At 40.8% G+C, this 20,396-nt stretch overlaps 1 long non-coding RNA gene across 9 annotated transcripts in view; it reads right to left on the bottom strand.

The window, feature by feature from the left end:
* The window catches only part of LOC132652436 (uncharacterized), a 54,691-nt gene that overhangs the window by 13,977 nt on the left and 20,318 nt on the right, over positions 1 to 20,396 (bottom strand). For 5 of the 9 annotated variants that reach the window (XR_009590008.1, XR_009590006.1, XR_009590009.1 and 2 more), the window contains 3 exons: positions 7,800 to 8,042; positions 3,497 to 3,609; positions 75 to 155 (listed from right to left, as the gene is read on the bottom strand). This is a non-coding gene — a long non-coding RNA (uncharacterized LOC132652436). Of the gene's footprint in view, positions 1 to 74; positions 156 to 3,407; positions 3,610 to 7,799; positions 8,043 to 17,916; positions 19,409 to 20,396 lie in introns of those variants that run through there. The other 4 variants (XR_009590011.1, XR_009590012.1, XR_009590010.1 and 1 more) reach the window with 3 other exon arrangements.

Below are 20,396 nucleotides of genomic sequence, written 5' to 3'. Positions count from 1 at the left end.
TTTTACGTCTGTTGCTGTCACAAGTACTCTCAACAAAATCCATTCTTAAAGGGGAAAAAATGTATTTGGCTTACAATCCTGGGTCATGGTCCATCACTGAGGAAATTCAGGCCAGGGAACGAAGGCCTGCTTGCTATTCCATACAGCAGGACTTCCTATCAGAGAATTATGATCACAGTCAGAGATGTGCAACAGGAACCATGGCAGACGCTGATTGTAGCTGACCCACAGGCCAGCTGACACTCAGCTAGTTTTTTGTTTTGTTTTGTTTTGTTTTGTTTTAATTAAGTTTGGAGACACCTGCTTAGTAATGTTACTGCTCACCGTGGCCTGGGCCTTCCTATATCAATCAACAAACTAGACAGCCCCCCACAGATATGCCCCTGGGCCAATCTGAATTCTTAGGTGATTCCTCAATTGCAGCTTCCTTTCAAATAACTCTAGGCTGTGTCTAGTTGACAATCAAAGACAACCAGGACGACTAAGTACAAATCAGTCTAGCGTACTGTATGTATTTGCCATCCTATGCATCTCGTTTATTCCTGTGGTCTTAAAGAGTTGGTACAAAATATCCAAGCCAGAAAAGATAAGCTTCCCTTTCAAATCTGGTTCTCCAGAGGGAAAAGGCAGGACCACAAACGTACTCTAGATGGAATTCTAGAAATCACACAGCTCCTTCCCATCTTTCTATTTTATACACAGCCAATAATTTATAAAAAGCCTACAGTTCTATCTGTTGTTCATCTTACAGCACTGTCCCTTCTGCTTCCTAGGACCATAACCCAAGGCACCACCTCCTGTTGGACTGATGTTTTTGTGTACTGTGTAAAGACTGTCCTTGTATTATTCAATTGCCGATTTCTGTACCCAGAGATCTGGTTGCAGTCCAGACTTTGGCATTATCATTATTATGAAGCATCTCCTGTCTTAGATATGTTGCAAACATTGCTCTCCATAACCCTCTGATTGGCTAAATAAAGAGCTGTGCAGCCAACACCTGGGAGGAGAGGAAGGCAGGACTTCTCCACGCAGAGAGATGGTCTCAGGTGGGGACCGAGAGAGTCGCCATCAGAACACAAAACACAGATGAAAAACACAGATGAAGAAGTAGGTGCCAGAGTGAGACTAAGATGGCAAGTAATAGGCCACGTGATTGGAAGTAGACCTAGCCAGTGTTAGAATGGCTGAGTATCTGCCCAGCCATAGTGCCTGTTCATGATAAATAGAAAGGTCTCCATGACACTATTCCGGAGGTAGGGTAGGCATAGAAAAACCTTGCATGACAACCTCCCACATCTAGACATCTCTAGAAGGCCACTAGCAACTATCCTACTTCTGTTCTTGCATTTCCCAAGTCTTCTCTAAGCCAGAAGATTCAAAGGGGAAACTACTTCCTGATTTAAGCTCTTTTAATACCTTTGGGATGCTTTAAAGACAAAGACAAGAGCTTTACTAAGGTGCCCAATACCCTGAGCGGCCCTGCTTCTGCCGCTTTATCTCGGCTCCCCTCCCTAGGCGTATCAACCCCTGGTGCTCCTGGACATTCATGAGATCATCAGATATGCTGAGTTCTTCCCTGCTTCTCTGAGGCTTTGTGCATGCTGCTTCCTCGGTGTGCAGTTCTCTCTCCCTCATCTATCATCCCAGCAATCCCAGGCACTCTTTGAGACCTCAGTGTAAATAAGAAAAGCCACACTTGACCACCTATAATCGCAGACTAGGTTAAGTCCCCTATCATTTATTCTCATAGCACAATGAACTTCCCCCATCATATTGCATCGTCTAGTATATTTTCCATATGTATTGTCTTCATTAGAGGTTTTTTATGTAAGATTTGTTTTTTTTAGTTTGTCTCTTTTAACAGATTACAAGCCCCTGTCCTGTTTAAATGAGCTGCTGTACCTGTAGTAAGTCGGAGAACACTAGTAAGCACAGACATTTTGGGTCTGTATTGTACTTCATCCTTACAGGGAACTGTGAATGCTGCCCTTTGATAGGTGGGAAAGCCAGTGCTCATAGAAGAGAGGCTCTCATCCAAGTTGTGTAAGACGAGGCTGGTGTATGACTTAAAGTCTGTATTTGGTAGCTTAGATTTTCTGAGCAGGGCTGCCTCTCCAATTATTTAAAAGTTGACTCTTCTCAGAAATGAAGAATGGCCATTATAATCGCTCTAAATTTTTTCTGAAGTGTAATTGCCTACTAAGAAATTTCCCTAGCACTTTTGTTCTTTGTCAGTTCTAAAAAGTAGCAACCCCTCTTAGCTATTTCCTGGGAGTTCTTTTGGTTTAGCAAAAACAGTTGCCATCTCTTCCCACTCAAGGAAAAGTAAAATTTCCAGAGAAGTCCTGATAAGTTAAGACATACTTCACGTCCAGTGATTTTAAAACACACACATACAGAGACAGAGAGAGAGAAAGGAATAGGGTGGATTAAATTAACTTAGGTCAAAAAGAAAGTTAATGAGATAAATGCAGGAACAAAGGAAACAGAAGAGATAATAGAGCCAAAAGGAGAAATAAATACAAGGACGTGAAAAAGTAAGAAAAAGAAACAGGCACCTAAGGGTGTTAGTTCAGAAAGAGAAAAGATGTTGTTTAGTCTGAGTCAAAACTATGTTGTATCTACTGTTCAAGAGGCCAATAGCCAACAATCGCAGGAGCCGGTTTATTCTGGCTGAATGGATTGTTCATGATAAGAATTCATAATTGTTCAACCAAAGTTAAGTTTTATAGTTGTTATAAATGCCTTCTTTGTTAGCAATATGGGTAAAAGAAAGAAATTAAAGGAATGAGATATCCCCAGCTCTCCTGAATTGAAATATAAAGTGTGTCACCACTTCTAAGCCTTTGATCTTCCCTTCCAACAGCAGAATCCAGCTCTTTTTCAAATCAGCCAAAGGCAGAACCATTTTCCTAATATGAACACATTTCTTTATCTATAAAGTGGGAATGATAGCTTGAAGGTTATTTTTCTCAAGGCAATGTTTTAGCTCCTAGAATCTTATAAAGATGTCAAGGTCTTCTGGGGGAATTTTTAACACAGACTCAAATTGGATGTGCACATCTCTATTGCATGATCCAATCCATGATCCGTCTATCATACTTTATCTGCTCCTTTATCCCTCCCTCAATTCCAATGCTTTAAACTTCAGGCTTTCATGACAACATGTCCTATTCTGGAATTAAGATTATTTAAGTGGTCAGATATTTCTTAGATCTGTAAAAAATTAAAGTGAAAACTTTCTAACTCACTCTAGATAAGAACCTATAAATCAAGCATAAATGAACATAAAATTAGGTTTGACAAATATTTTTAAAGGACATTAACTGTTTTGGTGTTGTATTACACTTTGAAGAGGAAAGAAAGATATTACTAAATGTTTATTCTTGAAGACATAATCACTGTACCTTAGCAGCTCCAAAGGCAAGGTGCCGTGGTCAGTAATAGCATCACTGATTATGTTCCAGAAATTCAGAAGTTGTGTTCTAGCAAATACCTGTGAGTTTGTAAATTCAGGTTGAGGATACATTTCAATTTCATTATAAACCTTCTAGATGTTTGACACCCTCTTCGTTATGTGCTGAAGTAGACATCTTGGATGGGGTAGCGCTAAGAGAAAGAGATGATGATAAGAAAAGTGTTCAGGATGCATTGGTGTGTTTTCATCGTCAAGAACGAGAATGATGTGAAGCTTGCCACATGATACTTACCAACAGTTACGTTCTCTCCCAAAACTTTCTTGTTCTTGTAAAATAACTGGTTTATAGGATGGAAAGGAGCACGGGCCTCACCAAGGACTCTTAAAGCACACCAAAAACACAGAACTCAAGCTCTTTTCTGGGGCCAATGCAAATGAAGAAGGAGGCCCACATTTCTCCTGCCGCAGTGGCTCAGCCAGAACATATGGCACAATAAGCTGTGTGATTGGAAATGGCCTAGAAAGAAAATGAACACACAGCCCGACTAATCTACATCAGCCAGATGAGCCGTAATGACTCCAGATATTAGGCTAAATGCACTTTGCAATATTTGACATATTGAAAGAGAATATATATACATTAAGATGGAACAGGAGAGAATAAATGAGGACAATAAGAAAGGGAATAGAAAGCTTTTATCATGTGAAAATGTTTTCCTCAAATTAAAGTAAGGGTGTTTGAAAGATGAAAGTGCTTCCAGATCTGTGTTTTTGTTTTTGTTGGTTCCAGACAGTCTCTGTAGTTCAGGCTACCCTGGAACTCACTATGTAGCCCAGGTTATACTTCACTCATGATGACCCTCTAATCTCAGCCTCACAAGTGTTGCAATTACAGATGCCAGGCCCCTTGCTCAGTGAATCATCATGTACTTCCTTAAATAGTACCCTCGCCCATCAGCTCATCTGCTAGCCCATGACAGGAGCAGGGAATCGACTAACAGCCAATATGTATGACTGTAGAGGCAGAAGAAAGTGAAGAAGGTAACTGTAGGTTTCTTTTTTGGACAAGGCTGGCAAGATATTATTAGTCACCTCAATTAGTGAAATTTCTTTAGCCATTTCTATTTTAAAATAAAAGTCCATTCTTCCTAAATGCCCCAAATCAGGGATGTGATCAAAGCATAGGCTCAGACTGAAAATAGCACAGGTATCCAAAACCTCATACTTTTCATGGAATGCTAGTATTCTCCCTTTTATTGGGTTTCATTGACTTATCTGGAAAAAAAATGAATTTATCTAACTCATGCCCTGAGCACACAGACAGACAGACGGTAGCCATTCAGCTTAAACTCAAGGTCACAATGTACTTAGAGAGTCCAGACCTACATATTTTCTTCCTAATAATGACCTCCGTCTTAACCCTTTTAGCAGAGTCATTTAACTCCAATCTTCCAAACCCATCCCCCAAAATAGAGAATGATGCCACTTTGCAAGTAAATGGGTATAGAATATCAGTACAACTTAGAAAGATCCTGAAACGGTTGAGGTCCTTGGAACCAGGCTATTCCAGTTAAAATTCACTGGCAACTTGACACAGGCTGGAGTCATCTGAAAAGGGAGTCTCAACTGAGGGATTGCCTAGGTCACACCGGGCTACAGGTCTGTCTGCAGGAAGGGATGGTCTCGACTGTCGACTGGTAGAGGAGAGTCCAGTGCACTGTGGGTACCATTCCTAAGCAGGTAGTCCTTTCGTTATATAAACAAGTTAGTTAAGCTTGGATCTGTGTGCAAGACAGCCAGCAGCGTTCCTCCTGGGCTTCTGCTTCATCACTGTGCTTGAGTTCCTGCTATGACTTCCCTCAATGATGGACTATGACCTAGAAATGTAAGCCAAATAAACCTTTCCTCCCCTAAGCTGCCTTTGGTAGGAGTGTTTTTATCAGAGCAACAGAAAGGAAGCTAGAACAAAGGAAAAAGCAATATAGTGTGTGTCCTCTTTTTGCTTCAATTTTCTTGCTCACTCACGCAAAGAAGGGTGCCAAAATGAAACCAGTTGACCAAACAGACTGCTGGGTAATACACTTTAGATCGCATGCTACAAAGTTCAGCTAGTGGTGGTTCTCAATCTGGGGGTCATGACCCTTATGGGATCAAACAACCCTTTCACATGGATCACCTAAGACCATTGGAAAACACAGATATTTACTTTATGATTCATAACAGTAGCAAAATTTCAGTTATGGAACAGTGTTGAAAATTACTTTACAGTTAGGACTCATCACAACATAAAAAAACTGTATTAAAGGGTTGCAGCATTAGGAAGGTTAAGAACCACTGAACTATAGGAAATGAGAGTGTCTTTGAAGGCTCCAGAAAGTTAAACAGGACTAACAAACATAGACTTTATTGCTGTTCTAACCTCACCCACTTTGCTACCCACTGTTTCTGCCAACCATCAGGTCCTCTGACACAAGAAAGACCAAAGTCACCATTTCAAGAACTGTCTCAGTTCAGTTTGCTCTGGCATGAATTTGAGGTAACACTTGTAAAACTTCCTATGTATCATTTTAATATAAATTATTTTATTGGTAAAATTAGAGAAGTTTTCATGTATTTCAGTGGGCACAGAAAGCAAAGCCTAAGGAGAAAAAAAATTATGAAAGGCAAACAAAAAAATACATGGTAATAAAAACATAAATACAAAACATAACTATATCATATTAAAGTTATATATTAAATCATAAAGTTAAATATTGATATCATATTAAAGTTGAATATATTGGCTGTATTATAAAATGAATGATAAAGATGAATATTTGAGCAAAACATATAAAGAATAGATAATAATATAAAGATTCTGCACTGGAAATTATAGTCACTTTCCAAAGTGAAACTAGTTAATAGTCCAAGGTCATTTGAAAGATGCTTACTTGCAGATAAAAACATAGTTCTCATAACAGCATAGCTGAAAGTATGGATTAGGTTCCTCCGTTACCTAGGAATTCTCTTTAAAACAAACATATAGCTGAAGTAAGACTAGTTTGTAATTAGAATCAGCAGAAAATAAAACTATTGCACTGGAACAAGAATTGATTGTAGGATTGATTGAGGAAAAAATACAGATCTCCTGAAAAAGGCTTCTAGGCAACATGAAGGAAAGCCAGATGTGGACACTACCAGATTTTAGATTAGGTCCACTTTCCCTTTTCCTCATTCTTAGCCTCCAGTGAGGTTTTTTCCCAGTTCTTTTTTTTTTAAATTTTTTATTAATTACACTTTATTCATTTTGTATCCCCCATAAGTCCCTCCCTCCTCCCCTCCTGACCCCACCCTTCCTCCCCTTTCTGCATGCATGCCCCTCCCCAAGTCCACTGATAGGGGAGGTTCTCTTCTCCTTTCTGATCTTAGTCTATCAGTTCTCATCAGAAGTGGCTGCATTGTCCTCTACTGTGGCCTGGTAAGGCTGTTCCCCCCTCAGGGGGAGGTGTTCAAAGAGCAGGCCAATCAGATTATGTCAGAGGCAGTCCCTCTTTTTCCCAGTTCTTAACTCCAACTCTAACCCTCTCCATACAACCCAAGTAAACATACATAATATGATCTCATATAATATTTATCTCAAGTTTAACGTGGGCCAAATGGATTTTCTGTTCTCTCAACCTTTAACCCCACAGCGGGTAGTTCTCCCTTTCCATTTCTGTTTATCTTTTCTTCTTATGCCATGAGTGGAACTCCTTAGCAATCCTGCCAGCCCTGTCTTGGAGAGAGACTTCTGCTTCCCTGGAATGTGGAACCCTACCACTTCTTATCCACGGCTCTGCCCCTGCCATTCCAGTCCCGATCGGCACATCTCACCCATCCTACTAAATGACAGCTCTTCTTTTTTCTAGTTCTTTTTTCCATGACCTCATAATACTCCTTCTGCCTTCCTAAACCCTGAGGGGAGGGATTTGATAGAAAAAAGTATCTTTAGGGCTGAGTGTTCCAAGATTTCTATATATATATATATATATATATATATATATATATATATATATACACATATATATATTTAACTTTTATTAATTACACTTTATTCATTTTGTATCCCCCCCATAAGCCTCTCCCTCCTCCCCTCCCGGTCCCACCCTCCCCCCCCTTTCTGCATGCTTGCCCCTCCCCAAGTCCACTGATAGGGGAGGTTCTCCTCTCCTTCTTTCCGATCCTAGTCTATCAGTTCTCATCAGAAGTGGCTGCATTGTCAGGGTTCTAGGTTATCTCCATGAATAGTCTTTGGTTGGAGTATGAGTCTCTGGGAAGTTCCCTGTGTTCAAATTTTCTTGTTCTGTTGCTCTCCTTGTGGAGACCCTGTCCTCTCCAGCTCTTACTATTTCCCAGTTCTTACCTAAAATTCCATTCACTCTACCCAACAGTTGCCCATCAGGCTCAGCATCTGCTTTGATAGTCTGTAGGGCAGAGGCTTTCAGAGGCCCTCTGTCGAAGGTTCCGAGGTTGTTTCCTGTTTTCTTCTTCTGGCTTTCAGAGGCCCTCTGTACCAGGTTCCTAGTTTGTTTCCTGTTTTCTTCTTCTTCTGATGTCCATTCTCTTTGCCTTTCAGCATGGGGATTGAACACCAACAGCACAGGCTCTAAGAACAACAATTAATAAATGGAACCTCATGAAATTGAAAAGCTTCTGTAAAGCAAAGGACACAATCATCAAAACAAAGCGACTGCCTACAGATTGGGAAAGAATCATCACCAACCTTTTATCTGACAGAGGACTCATATCTAGTATATATAAAGAACTAAAGAAGCTGAAAAGCAGCAAACCAAGTAATCCAATTAAAAAAAGGGGAACGGGGCTAAACAGAGAATTCTCTGTAGAGGAATCGAACGGCAGAGAAGCACTTAAAGAAATGCTCAACCTCATTAGCCATTAGGGAAATGCAAATCAAAACAACCCTGAGATTTCACCTTACACCCATCAGAATGGCCAAGACCAAAAACTCAAGCGACAACACATGCTGGAGAGGTTGTGGAGAAAGGGGAACCCTTCTCCACTGCTGGTGGGAATGTAAACTTGTACAACCACTCTGGAAATCAATCTGGCGCTTTCTCAGACAACTAGGAATAGCGCTTCCTCAAGATCCAGCCATACCACTACTAGGCATATACCCAAAAGAGGCTCAAGTACACAAAAAGGACATTTGCTCAACCATGTTTGTTAGCAGCTTTATTTGTAATAGCCAGAAGCTGGAAACAACACAGATGCCCCTCAACTGAAGAATGGATGCAGAAATTGTGGTACATCTATACAATGGAATATTACTCAGCAATGAAAAATAAGGAAATCATGAAATTTGCAGGTAAATGGTGGGATCTGGAAAGGATCATCCTGAGTGAGTTGTCCCAGAAGCAAAAAGACACACACAGTATATACTCACTCATATAAATATACAACATAGAATAAACCCACTAAAATCTGTACATCTAAACAAACTAAGCAAAAGAGAGGACCCAAGATTTCTTATTCTCTGCACATTTTCTGGCTGTTGGTCTCTGTATTTGTCCCTTCTACTGAAGAAGGAAGCTTCTCTAAGGATGGCTAAGCAAAAAACTGATCTTTTAGTATGGCAGAATGTTGTTAGGACTCTTGTTTTGTTTTATTTCTATTTTGTTTTAGCAGAACAGTAGTATTTAGGGTTTTTTGTTTGTTTGTTTGTTTGTTTTGTTTTTCCTATAACCCTGGCCTATGTAGTCTCAGGGTCTTGGCTACTCAAGCAGTGTCAAGTATGGGGTTCCATCTCATGGAGTGGGCCTTAAGTCCAATCAGATATTGGTTGATTACTCCCACAAGCTTTGTGCCATTATTACACAAGTGTATCTTATAGGCAGGACACCATTGTAAATCAAAGAGTTTGTAGCTTTGGTTGGTGCTTACATTTCTCATTTGGTAATGTACAGTACCTTCCAGTAGAAGGTGGAAGACTACCACCATGAAGACTACCTACCATGAAGACTAGTTAGTAAGGACGAAGGCTCTAGGTGGGCATCAGCTTGACTTCTCTGTGTTTAGTGAGTCATATAGGTGTTGTCTTCAGCAATCGGGCCTTACCATCAGTTTGTGGAGAACAACCAATAGCCTTATCAATACCCAAGGTTGTTTTGGGAGATGAGGCATCAATAAGAAAGCTACAAGAACTTTGAATCCTGAAGATCCTTTGGCCAGGAACTCAAATAGACATAACTCATTCTTAGTACTGAAAACTTCATTTGGTGGCAAGAGATGTATAGTTATGGCTGGCTCCCCCGTTATTTGGTAATTTCATTTAGATCATCTTCATATATGTACATATTTTAGGAAGCTTCTGCTGTATTAGGTTTCCATATGTACCCTCAAAAAGCTCTTAGTTTTAGCTGTTCCTCCCTGTATTCCCATCCTTGCCCCTCTTTTCTCTTTCCCTCCCCATTTGATCATCCAATTCTAGTCCCTCCACCTTGTTCTTCTTGTCTATCCATATAGAATAACTATATATTCTATTTCCCCTTCGTAAGTGAAAACATTTTCCCCCTTGTCCCTTACTCTATGCCTAACCTTTGTGATTCTACAGATTATAGGTTGCTTATCAATGCCTAACAGCTAACATCACAAATAAACAAGTACGTACTATATTTGTCATCCAGTGTCTGGGTTGCCTCACACAGGATCATTTTTTCTGGCTACATCCATCTTCCTACAAACTTCATGATCTCGTTTTTGTTTTTGTTTTTGTTTTTTTAATGACTGGTAATATCTCTTTATGTAAATAAACCATATTTTTATCCATTCTGTTGAGGGACGTCTAAGTTGTTTCTGGCTATTAATAGGGTAGCAATGAACATGGTTGAACAAGGGTCTCTGTGGTATGATGAAGCATCCTTTAGGAATATGCCTAAGAGTGCTATAAACTGGATCTTGAGGTAGATCATTTCCTATCTTCCTGAAGAACTGCCACACAGGTGTCCATAATGACTGTACAAGTATTCACTCCCACCAGCAATGGAGGAGCATTCCCATTATTCCACATTCTCATCAGCATGAGCTGTCATTTGTTTTATTGACCTTGGCCATTTTGACTAGTGTTAGTTGAAATCTCAAAGTAGTTTTGATTTGTATTTCCCTGGTGATTAAGGATGTTGAACATTTTCAGTGTTTCTCAGCCATTTGAAGTTCTTCTTTTGATAATTATGTTTATATCTGTGCCCCCATTTCTATTGGGTTCTTTATTTTCTCAACATCCAGATGTTTAGTTCTTTATGTATTTTAGATATTAGCCCCTCACCAGAGGTGTAGCTGGTAAAAATGGTTTCCCATTCAATAGGCTGCTGCTTTGTGCAAATGATGGTGTTCTTTGCCGTGCAGAACCTTTACAGTTTTATGAGGTCCCATTTATTGCTGTTCTCAGTACCTGTGCTATTGGTAGTCTCTGAAGTTCCTCTTAACTGAGCTCTCTTGGCTTATGTTGAATCCCAAAATCAATTTTCAACATAGAAATCTGAGACAATCTTTAAATCATGGGAGATCATGCCTCTCCTCAACTCAAAGCACTTCACTGGGCCCCACATATCCGAGAGTAAAATCAAAATGCTTCCATTCCTGTATTGTTTCCAAACATGTGATCGTGTTCCCGCTTCCTCTCCCTCGCCTGTGCAGCTCGCCTCACTGGCCTGTTATCCAGTTCAGATGCTATCCTGAAACTTTCTCCTACTGCTCCCACAGATGTATGCACAATTAGGTGCCCACTTTACTTCATTAGGAATTCTCTGGAAATCACCTTACTGTGCCTTCAATGTTCCCCGTAACATTTTTTTCAATCTCCTCTGCAACTCTTTCTACTTTCCCTCTCATCATTATTTTTCTTGTTAGCACATGGCAGCAACTAACATACTAGAAATTTTACTTTTGTGTTTACTCTCTGCTTCTTCCATTTTGCAATGTCAGCTCCATGACTGCAATGGCTGTTGTTCCCCCGTACCTAGAACAATCCCAAGCATCTAGTTGGCACACAAATGTTTGTTGAATAAATGAAGTAACACTTGAATGAAAAACAAGGGGCTTTTTGTTCTTTATTTCATGGGGTTTCATTAGGCACTGTTCTTATTCTAATCATCCATTACAACTGACATATTCAGAGGGTGAATGGAGAAGGAAAATAATCTGACGCCTAGTCTTCTCCTCTCCATACTTGCCATTCTTCCAGAAGAAATGAGGGTTTGAATCAGATTCTACAGGCCCGTGGCTGTTGATGCTCAACCAGGGTAGCATGCCAACAACTCTGCAAGTTGACCATTTGTTATTCTTTTTTTGCTTTCTGAAACTGGGGTTCAGTGTGTATCCCTGGATAACAAATTATGTCCAGAAGTCCTCCTACTGATACTCCTGACCAGTCCTTAAGGCCCTTCTGAGTGCCCAGTGCCAGGGCGTCCCTGGCTGTAAAATCGCCCGCAGCTTCTCAGTGCCACTCATAAGAAGAAAGGGATCAAAGCGATTGCATTTCTCAAACTTCGCCCAGGTGGGTGATAGATGCTGACTGTCTCCTTCTCTGTTCAGTGTGACAAATCACAGCATCTAGAAATTGCCGGAAACAAGAGACTAAAAAACCGTGCCCCCATCTGCACCAAGAGGGAGATGGAACCTTGAGCAGTTCTCTGCAGGATGTTTGGCTCTCGGAGGAGTAATTGGGCTTTGGCGCACTTCTTCCTGGCGCTGCCTCGCTTCTCTGCCAAAGGATTCTGAGAAAAGGTTTGTTGTTTCAGTCTCAGAGCTGCACTTGAGGCCGACTCTTTGAACAGAGTGCACCCAGGGACAAACGGCAGGAACGGTTACAAGTGGTATTTGTATGCATATTCTGTCTCTGAGCCTCGGGCTGTGTCGGGATTCTTTGACAGAACTCTAATGGAAAAAAATGATATTAAGAAATGTAAAGTGGAAAATCTGGCTGCCAGAAAATATGACTTTCACTTGCAGATCCTAAGAGGAAGCAGCCAGGGAGGCTGTGGGAGTTTCTGCGGTGCCATTTATGGGTGACAGGATTATTTTCAAATTGAGAATTAGACCATAATTGGTACTAAGGAGCCAATCTGTGCCAGACATGTCAACCTAAAACATGATTCCACCCTGAAGAAGTGCTGCTGCCAATCTGTGCAAATGTAATAATAACTATAAATCTCAGAGAAACATGTGCACAAGTCCATGGATGACCCTGCCTTTTACGCTCTTGTAATTCCTCTCATCTCCTACTTCCAGATCCCTGGAGAATAAGGAAGGCCAAGCAGGCCTTTTAGGATTAAGATTGGCCAAGAACGTTTGTCTGCAATTCATCATGACCTGGAACAATGGAACAGAAGACCAGGGTTATCTCTACCATTGCATTTACCTTATCTCTAAGACAACACTAATTAAAATAATACTTTTGAATAGCCTATCAGTGAATCTAATGGATAAATGCCTATTTGAAACTATGCCACACCAACCCTATTCTGTCTGAATCACAGCCATGTGCACACAGAGCTGCAAAGGGCACATTCTATCTCATAGGCATCAAATAAACAACGTTCACAGCACACACACAAAAATTATCAAAGACACAGGATATAGCAACAAGAAACAACATACTCATCTGCAATACATTCATCTATCAAATATAAATACATAAAATACGTTTTATATGCATAAAATATGTATCACACACACATTGTATACACAATGTATACCCAACCCAGCATACACAGATACAAAGCATTTATATACACATGCCAAATATTACCCAAAATACACACCCCGATGGAAATAGGGATATATATATTATATTCACACAACACCATTCTGATGGATGTAAGGTGAAATCTCAGGGTCGTTTTGATTGGCATCTGCCAGATGGCTAAGGACGTTGAGCATTCCTTTAAATGTTTTTCTGCCATTCTACAGTCCTCTACAGAGAGTTCTCTGTTTAGCTCCGTACCCCATTTTTTTTTATTTCTTTTTTTTTAATTTTTTATTTAACTTTTATTAATTACACTTTATTCCTTTTGTATCCCCCCATAAGCCCCTTCCTCCTCCTCTCCCGGTCCTACCCTCCCCCCCTTTCTGCATGCATGCCTCTCCCCAAGTCCACTGATAGGGGAGGTCCTCCTCTCCTTCTTTCTGATCTTTTTGTTTTGTTTTGTTTTTTGTTTTTTTTTTTTTTTGTTCTTCTAAATACAATTTATTCAGGAACCTTGAACAATCTTCTGACCCTGGGGAAAGCCAGCCCACAGCTTAAAATTGCCTCTGGGTAGCCAACCCCAGCGTGCCACGTGGGCAATGCAGATAGGTCTACATACATGGAAGCAAGCCAGATCCTCAGCCTTAGCCAAATATGGAGTTGTTTGTGACAGAGAGCACTCACCATTGGGAAGATGGAAGGCAGAAACCAGCTCTATCTTTAAGACACGGCATTACACAGTTCTCTACAGTTCCCCCTTTTTGTTTTAGACGCATCAGGCAAGAGTAGAGGTCTGATCTCTGATATTAGAAATAAATTGGGACTTTGTAGCAATGTTCATTTAGGTGTCATCCACCCAAAGAGCATCAGACCCGTCCAATACCTTTTTCTCAGAGGCGGGACCTGGGGCATCAACTCCCATGCAATCAGACATGCTCTTCTCTGGGTCGAGAGCTGCTGACCCTGAGTGCAGTGCTTAGCCTTGCATCCTGAGCATAACATTTTAGCTTTTTATGGTAGCCAACCATGCTTGGGGAGACTGTCCTGCTTCAATGGCTGTAAAGGCCTGAATGATCATGGCTGCATTACGCTGTTGTGAGACTCTAATCTTGCATATACACCACAGGCAAACCAAGGAGACCAACACCAGAAGGCCTGCTAACGCTCCCATGCCCTCCCATTCCTTCAGATGATTCCTGGCTGCAGCAATCCATGATGATAATCCTGTGGCTAGTCCTGCGTCCACTCTGGTAGAATTTGCCGTAACAATGGCCACTCTCAGCTGCTCCATTATAGTATCGAATTCTTCAGTCCAATTACCTAAAATATAGCTAGACAATTGTTTAGACAGATTTGCAGCACAGGAAAAATTCTCATACTGTATGCTAGTGACACGAAGTCCAGCATACTTCCACTGACAGCCAAGTTGAGCGATTTGCCATAGGGTATCAATTTGCTCCTGCACGAGGTCAATCCTCTGATTGAACACCATCAAGTCTCCTTTTAGTCGAGCATTAATTCCTTTTTGTACATCTAAAGCATGAGCTACATTGGCTAAAAGATTATTTAGGGTCTGAGCAGTCTGCATAGTATGACTCATGGCTAATGCCGCGGTGGTAGCTCCAACAGCCACCAATGAGATGGCAGTAACAATGGCGGCTGTAATTCTTAAAGCTATAATACTTATTCCGTGTGAGCACCACAGAAGTGTTAGCTACTGTTTTTTTTTTTTAATATCGCGTAAGATAGCTAGTTCTTGAAATTTCCAGTATCTTAGCATGTATACTATTTGAATAGGAAAAGTGAGAATAAAAAGTGGCCATTGTAGTTCATTGAGCTGACAGTGCTGTCCCTACTAAGAGCCAGCTCTTCTTTTTTTTTTTCAATGCAGTTTATTCAGGAACCTTGAACAATCATCTGACCCTGGGGAAAGCCAGCCCACAGCTTAAATAGCCTCTGGGTAGCCAACCCCAACATGCCACGTGGGCAATGCAGATAGGTCCACATACATGGAAGCAAGCCAGATCCTCAGCCTTAGCCAAATGTGGAGTTGTTTGTGACAGAGAGCACTCACCATCCCGTACCCCATTTTTTAATTGGATTACTTGATTTGTTGCTTTTTAACTTCTTGAGTTCTTAATATATACTGGATATTAGCCCTCTGTCAGATATAAGGTTGGTGAAGATTCTTTCCCAGTCTGTAAGCTGTCGCTTTGTTTTGATGACGGTGTCCTTTGCTTTACAGAAGCTTTTCAGTTTCATGAAGTCCCATTTATTGATTGTTGTTCTTAGAGTCTGTGCTGTTGGTGTTCTGTTCAGAAAGTTGTCTCCTGTGCCAATGAGTTCTAGGCTCTTCCCACTTTTTCTTCTAACCGATTTAATGTCTGGTTTTATGTTGAGGTCTTTGATCCACTTGGACTTTAGTTTTGTGCAGGGTGATAAATATGGATCTATTTTCATTTTTTTGCATATAGACATCCAGTTGGACCAGCACAATTCGTTGAAGATGCTGTCTTTTTTCCATTGAATGGTTTTGCTTCTTTGTCAAAAATCAAGTATCCATAGGTGTGTGGGTTTATTTCTGGGTCTTCTATGTGGTTCCATTGATCCATTACTCTGTTTCTATGCCAATACCATGCAGTTTTTATTACTATTGCTCTGTAGTACAGCTTAAGATCAGGGATGGAGATACCTTCAGACTATCTGTTGTTGTACAGGATCATTTTGGAAATTCTGGGTTTTTTGTTTCTCCATATGAAGATGAGAATTTTCTTTCAAGGTCTGTAAAGAATTGTGTTGGTATTTTGATGGGAATTGCATTGAATCTGTAGATTGCTTTTGGCAGTATGGCCATTTTCACTATGTTAATCCTTCCAATCCATGATAATGGGAGATCTTTCCATCTTCTGATATTTTCTTCAATTTCTTTCTTCAGATACTTGAAGTTTTTCTCAAAAAGGTCTTTCACTTGCTTGGTTAGAGTCACACCAAGGTACTTTATGTTATTAGTGGCTATTGTGAAGGGTGTTGTTTCCCTGATTTCTTTCTCAGCCCTTTTGTCCTTGGTATACAGGAGGGCTTCTGATTTTTTTGAGTTGATTTTGTATCCAGCCACTTTGCTGAAGGTGTTTATCAGCTGAAGGAATTCTCTGGTTGAATTTTTGGGGTCGCTCATGTATACTATCATATCATCTGCGAATAGTGATACTTTGACTTCTTGGCTTTGGCCATTCTTTAGCTTTAATGAGGCAGCATGAAAAATTGTACCTTCAACTTGTGATGGCCGATTCTAGAACCAGCAGACAGTGGGTGTAGCGGAATACAGTGATGCTACAAGTAAAGAACATTTGCTCAGATCAGCAGCAGCTCTTGATGAAAACCTACTTTTTTGCACTGGCCACAGGAGAGTCACTCTAATTCCTAAGATTCTGTAAAAGATGGTGCTGGCTTGATACCAAAGGAAATACTTGTCCCAGGCATATGCGATAGGGACCTGGTGTGCATGGTAGCTCACGATAATCGTTCTGGACCCTAGCTGTGAGGAGAACAATGTCAGCACTCGTATTAATCATGTCTTTCAGTTAACCTCAAGCAAGTTTCTTAGTGCCACCATAGCCATCATTCTTTAATAAAAAGCTGAATAAATAAAACAGCCTAGCTCCTGAGATTATAAAGAAAATTAGACAAAATGCTCTGAAAAATGGCAGCCCAAAAGTCATCCTGTCAGAAGCTATAGCTCAGTTAATAAGAAGTCTCCAAGATTTAGAAGTCTTCTTATCAACTAGAAGATGAAGCGTGTGAGACCCCCCTCAGCCTCACCACAATCCTAGAGATGGGATTCTGCTGTGCCAGCCAATTTTCTGGCCTTCCTGACCATCTTCTCATTGCTTTTACATCCCTGAGGTTCTCAGAGATACACGAACTGGAATCCAAAAGGGTGGTTTACCATAGTGACCATTAAAAGCACTGTCTCCTGGGAAATGATAAACTTGAATTGTAGCCAAGGCTGGAGCCACACAAGAGGCCCCATTATGTAGTCTCCTATAACACATATACATGTTCTAAAGAGTCCTTACTAGTTACACTTGAGAATAATCATCCTATTCCAAAAGGCCAGCTTCATGTCTATCATATAAAATTAGCTCCCAGGCAGTGGTGGCACACACCTGTAATCCCAGCACTAGGGAGGAAAAGATAGGAGGATCTCTGAGTTCAAGGCTAGTCTGATCTACATAGTGAGTTCTATGACAGCCAGAGAAGCCCTGACTTGAGAAACAAGCAAGAACAAAATAAAACAAAGAAGGAAGGAAGGAAAGGAAGAAAGAAAGAAAGGAAAGAAGCAAGGAAGCAAGGAGGCAAGGAAGGAAAGAAGACTATGGAGCCATGTTACATCAGAATGACATGGGAAAAGGATCAAAGATATGGCGGTGCAGTATGTGTGTGTTTATGTGAGGAGGGCACTACACATCTGTGCATGTGACTGTGGCGACCAGAGGACAACCTCAAGTGCTGTGCTTCAGGAATCCTCCACCATTTTCTGAGGCAGGATAGCTTATTATCACACCATTTGCCAAGTAGGCTAGACCAAATGGCTAGTGACTCGTACAGACCTACCTGTCCCTACTTCCACAGCTCCAGGATCTACAAAGAGGACTGGCTAGTGTTGGCATAATGTTCTTTTGAAATGTATACACCTTACCCTTGTTCATTCAAATGCTGATTCCCCCCCACCCCCAACTCTCTGGTTTCAATCTGGATATTGCATTGTGATACTTACTCTGAGCATCCTGTCTCAACTGTGTGTAAACAGGCCAAAATAATGCTATGCCTTAAAGATGGAGCTGGTTTCCGCCTTCCACCTTCCCGATGGTGAGTGCTCTCTGTCAGGAACAACTCCACGTTTGGCTAAGGCGGAGGATCTGGCTTGCTTCCATGTATGTGGACCTATCTGCATTGCCCCCGTGGCATGCCTGGGTTGGCTACCCAGAGGCTATTTAAGCTGTGGGCTGGCTTTCCCCAGGGTCCGAGGATTGTTCGATGTTCCTGAATAAACTGCATTGAAAAAAAAAAAAAAAAAAAAAAAAACAACTAGCCACAATGTTGTGCAAAGGGAGGAGCCAGAGGACAGGAAAGAGGGGAGGAGCCAGAGGGCAGGAAATGAGTGGGAGGAGAAGGGATGAGAGGAAAGCTAGGAGAGAAAGCTGGAGGAGAGGTCTTAGAATGACATGGAGAGATGGACTAGACCTAATATATCACTAAAAGCAAGTATAATGGGCAAAATCTAAATGTTAGGAAACTATGAGGGCTTGGAGGTTTAAGAGGGAGTAACTATTTCCCAGCATTGTGTTCTAGGTTAACTAAATAAACCCAGTTACTGTGTGGTGATTTGGTTATACAGCTATTTAGGATTAACAGCAGCTTTGCCAGAAGATATATCAATTGTAAATATTAAAAACAACTTACAACAGGCTAGTTTGGAACTAACAAGTTTCTAAGATGTAAAGCATCACAGTTCAAATGTCTAGAGCATTAAAAAATAAAAATAAAAAAATCCCAGGATCCCACTGATCAAAGGAATCTTATGCTACCGTGTCCAGCTTTTTCGTTCTTTCTTTCATTTTTTTTAACACTGGTTCTGAGAATTGAAAATGCAAGGAAAGCACTTTACCAACTAAGCCAGTGTTTCAACCTTCCTAATGCTGCGATCCTTTAATACAGTTCTTCACATTATGGTGACTCCAACTGTAAAATTATCTTCATTGCTACTTCATAACTGTAATTACTGTTATTAATCATAATGTAAATATCTGATATGCAGGATAGCTGACATGTGACCCCTGTGAAAGATTCGTTTGACTCTAAAGGGGTTGTGCCCCACAGGTTGAGAACTGTTGAACTAAACTATCTCCCCATTCTACATCCTGAGTTACAAATATACATGGAGGTAGGAAGGCCTTATAGACATCTTAGTTAGGTCCTAGAGATACCCCTACACAAACCCAGGTCCCTAAGACTACCTTAAAACATAAATGCAACTCAATAAAATAATCAAGAAGTAGTTCGTGGTAGCATGTTCCAGAAAAAGGAGGAATCTTGGATAAAGTAGAAGGCAAGACAGGAAAGAAAGGGGAGGGAAGGAAAGGAGAGGGGAAGGAGGAAGAGGCGAGGGGAGAGAGAGTCAGAATATTCAAGGATGTTAAGAAGGAAAGGGAAGAAATTAAGTGTGGACAAGATAGCTAGACTTTCAAACATAAAATACTGTTTCTTCTTCTGTGTCTTTTATCCAGTCCTGAGGATAAATCTTCAGAGGAAAAAAAATGGCTTCTAAGGAATAGAACTATCCTTAGAAGAGAGGTAAGTTAAAATTTTTCAAAGGTCGTGGTGGCACATCATATCCTCCTTCCTCTAGCAGAAACGAGTTCCCCATGTCCATAGTTTCATAGTGTCAGCCTGGGGAGAAAGGGAATGGAGAGAACACTGCCAGGAAGACCATTTGAACTGTAATGTTTTTACATCTTAGAAGACTGGTCAGTTCCAAAGTACCCAGTTCCCCTCCCACATTCACAGGTAAATAAGGTAAGAGTGTGGTGATAGGTCTACTTCCTCTGTTTAGAAAAGACACTGCTTTTTGAGTAAATGTTAAAGAATGTCACAGAGGGCATACTATTTACAAATGATTAAAATGCACAGCCGGGGAGAGAGAAAGTAGATTCACCTGTGTTCATGGAGCCCATGTCCTTGGTCAATAAGATTGCTGAAAGCCAGGAAGGTGAATTCACCTATGGCTGTGATAAGAGTCATTGTTTGGTTTTCCGTTGTTACTTGTTTTGATTTTAGCCTGCCTCTCCTATCATTTTCTCCCTTGGTACAGTGTCCCCTTGTCAACACAGAGACTAAAAAAGAAATTATTCATTCCATGTAAGAGCAGTACACTCCCCTCCCTTTGTCTTTCTCAGGAAATTAGTAGCTCATGTTCCATTAACTGGAGTGTTTTACCTTATCTCCTTCCTATAAGTGAAGTGGGAATTTCAATGCCATAATTTAGAATTATTCTGTCCAATTCATCCTAAATGGATTCTGTTCTCCTTGCAGCCTTTATCTCCAGACCTCACTAAGGATAGCATTCAGGCTCACCTACAGGCATACAATTGTCCTCTCTTCAATGCTGAAATCTTTAGAAATGTAATGAAATGTGACAAGCTTTTGAATACAGCCCCAGAAATGGCCTCTTTTGTAGCCAAATGGATTGCTTGCCAT

This window comes from Meriones unguiculatus, chromosome 2 (assembly GCF_030254825.1).
Source record: "Meriones unguiculatus strain TT.TT164.6M chromosome 2, Bangor_MerUng_6.1, whole genome shotgun sequence".
Classification (NCBI taxonomy): Eukaryota; Metazoa; Chordata; class Mammalia; order Rodentia; family Muridae; genus Meriones; species Meriones unguiculatus.
The sequence above is the reverse complement of the archived record's forward strand: the minus strand, read 5'-3'. Positions and strand labels throughout refer to the sequence as shown.